Consider the following 3,544-nt stretch of genomic DNA (forward strand, 5'->3'; position numbering starts at 1 on the left):
ATTTTATCTTGGTTGTCCTTTTTAAAGTGCTGATTACATGTTTGATGAAATGTTTTAATGAAAAATTAATATCTATCTTACAATTCAAGACTAAACAATGCAGTCATAGTATGCTCCACTATTACAACATATATACAATTATCATGTCTAAGACAGTGGTATTGTATCTTTGTTGAAAGTTTCTTCGAGTTTCTTCTTCACATTTGACTAATTTCCATGTTTTAGTTATGACATAGGTATTATAATGGCGATGAAACAAGGGGTATATTTCAAGTTATAAAAACCAGGTTGCAATAGAGAAAATAAAAGATAAGGTATTTGAAATCATTTGTTTTACTATATGTGAAAAGCAATTGTCTCGCTTCTATGCATCTGCTAACATATGGTTTGCCTCTTTAATGTCAAATTTTCTTTATTAATCAATTTTTTTGTCCGTCCTATGGAAGCTCAGAATGCTGCAGATCAAGCAAAAGCTCAGTTTTTACAAATTAATGGGGATAATCTTATATTTTTAAATGTATATCCTGCCTACCAGAAAAATAACAAAGAATAAATTTCAATCTCCTTTTCATTCTATTTGTGTGAAAGCAAAATAGTTTTGATTCCTTTTTAACATATGGTTTTCACATTTTCTAAATTTTTTAAAAGTTTTTAGAGTCATTTGTACTTTTTGATTTTAATATAGTTCCTGTACCACGTATATATTGATTTAAAAAGTTTTTGATTCCTCCTAGTAAGCTGATTTTATGCAAAATTCTACTGTTGTATCTCCTAAACTACATTAGCAAATTAGTTATTTTATGTATTTGTGGTTTTCGTAAACCCCCTACATTTTTGCTCTTATAGCTACATGACCTAATACATCTTTATTTACTTTTATTGTATTCTTAGCAGGGGACACTTTATTGCATATAAAGTTAGAAGATGTTTATCCAATCATTGGCTAGATAATCTACTTTTGCAGGATGTATTCTTTATGACCTACAGTATAACATCAGGGTGGACATGTTTGGCTAACGAGCTAATGCAACATGTTATCCTTTGTGCCATTGTTTGGATAATTTTTTTTCGAATTTAAGGTATTCTTAGGATATGCAACATATTAATATATTTTTTTCGACTACAAATAAAATTGATAATGGAAGTCTCATATAAGCTACGATACCTGACATTAAAGTTTATTTTATGATTTTGGAATGTGTTGTTTGGTAGTATATATATATATGTGTATTATGTAGGCAACTGGATTTCTTTCATGATTCTTCTTCATTTTTTAATTTGTAGAAATATTTCGAGGGATACAGCTTCTGGAGGAAGAGATGCAGATCCTATAAAGTTGAAGTTGTAAATCAGAGGAGAGGTACCATCATACTGCACTAAATATTGTGGTTTAACTTTATGTAATATGTTATTGTTAATTTAGTTTTATGCAAATAATCGTTTGTATACCGAGGAGATTCAGTGATGCAAGTACAAGTAATTGATTTTTCCTTTCATTGGTTTTTTTAAGATACAAGTTTACAAACAGAAATGAGGCTTAAATCATTATATTAAAGCCATATATCAATTAAAAGCTTTGCACGTAGATGATGCATGTATAATATGGTTGTGGGAAGTCGTCTGATATAGGTGTCTAACAACTAATTTTATAATATTGTAGAATATTATATGTTAAAGAGCTTCTCTAACAATACACATCTAAGATTATTAAATTTTAATATATTTTAGTTTGACTAATGATACCTAGAGTCTAATAATATGTATCTTATATGATATCGAAATCCAAATATGAATTTATCAATGATGTAATGTTCTAATAAGATAATGGGGGCAGTGTAGAGTTTTCCTAATGTACTCATTAGTTTATTTTTTATGTTTATTGACATTTGTTTATGCACAGGTACAAGATTTGAAGTGTTACTCAACTCTTCGGTACTCAACTCATCATCTATACCTTTGTTTCGTAATTTGTATCTGGTATTAGATTCAAAATCAAGCTTATCTTTTTTAGCAATGGATTATTAGTATAATGCAACACATGCATGTTAACTCATATTTTTATCAAATGTGTAACGCCCCAAATCCGGGGTCAGGAGATTTGGTCGTTACTATAAAACCTCAATCCAAATTAACTTGTTTAATCAATATATAAATTCCAGCGTAAAATATTTATCATCTATGACCCCAAACTAATCCAAGATCTTTTAAGGTTACAGTTCTAGAAACAAAATATCCAAATTCCACCAATAAATTTTTCACTTTCTTTTAAAACTCTTTTCAATAATTCTGAATCTCAAAACTTAACCCGATAGTATAACTTCGAAAAGAAGTATACTAGGCCCAACTATAAAATACACAACTATAATATAATATAAATAACTTTACACAATAGAACTTACACTAGTTCGCAAACCCTGGAACAACCACCTTCCAAAAGTTTCTTCTTTGCTTCCTCGAATTACGCGGCTAAACAGCGCAAGTTAATCCTCACTAGAGGTTAAATTTGAAAACAGGCAAGTATGAGCGAAATAAATGCTCAGCAAGATCATTATAATATATATATATATATATATATATATGGTCGTTTTGATATAAAACCGACATCTGCAATAGCGCAGAACATTTGAAATCGTAATTGCTGAATCAAAAAATTTTAATTAAGGAATCCCAGAAATTGGTTCCTGATTTATAGTCAAAACCCTTTTTGATATTTTCGAGCGAAATGCTTCAACAATACTTTAAATATTTACGAGAATAAGACTCGTAAAATAGTTTTTATGGAAATATCATAAACAACAATAACATGAAACAATGATTATGGATTGAATCATAAACTTAATTCAAAACCAAACTCTTGATATTAATATTTATTTTATTGTCATATCAAATTAGATATCAATACGAACTTTGATGCTCACAACATCCCATACTGAAGTCAACATCAATCATCTATACTAATACCACCTTTGATATTTAACAACCACCTAAATATCCACATCAAGCAAAAACTGAATCGAAACTGCATTTCACCTTTTATTCAAAACAGAAACAGTTGATAAACCATTCCTTATAAGATTATCAAAAGCTATATAATAATTTAGATTGGAACCAATTATGCACTATGTTGTTCCTGATGATCAGTCACGAAACAACACCGGTATCCCACCGCCATACCGTGAATATAGGTCCACCCGTATCCCGCAACCATACGGTACCTGTAGGGCGCCAGAAAAGACATATATTCGCCTTGTAAGATATTACACTTTCGTATAATAGCTCACGCTGGACCGGTGCCTCGGCCTCTTACGCAACAAGTAACCATCCAATCTTAAAATATTTTATTGAAAAAGGGGTCATAATACTCAACACCCGAAATAATTTTATTCCCCCATTCACTTGGGCATGAATACTCGCAACCAAATCAATTTTCTCATAATCCAAAACATTTATAAATCCAGTAATTTGATAAGTAAAGACATTTAATTATTTTGAACATAGAATAACAGAGAGTACTTGCATAATAAGCATTTAATTCAGCGATATG

The 3,544-nt window shown here is 30.1% G+C and overlaps 1 long non-coding RNA gene across 1 annotated transcript; it reads left to right on the top strand.

The window, feature by feature from the left end:
- The first annotated feature begins 970 nt into the window (after positions 1-970).
- On the top strand, positions 971-2,036 carry LOC141684016 (uncharacterized). The gene is made up of 3 exons (XR_012560529.1): positions 971-1,079; positions 1,285-1,360; positions 1,901-2,036. It is a non-coding gene; the product is annotated as an uncharacterized LOC141684016 (long non-coding RNA).
- Positions 2,037-3,544: the final 1,508 nt, after the last annotated feature.

The sequence above is a fragment of the Apium graveolens genome, chromosome 9, assembly GCF_009905375.1.
Source record: "Apium graveolens cultivar Ventura chromosome 9, ASM990537v1, whole genome shotgun sequence".
NCBI classification, from domain to species: Eukaryota; Viridiplantae; Streptophyta; class Magnoliopsida; order Apiales; family Apiaceae; genus Apium; species Apium graveolens.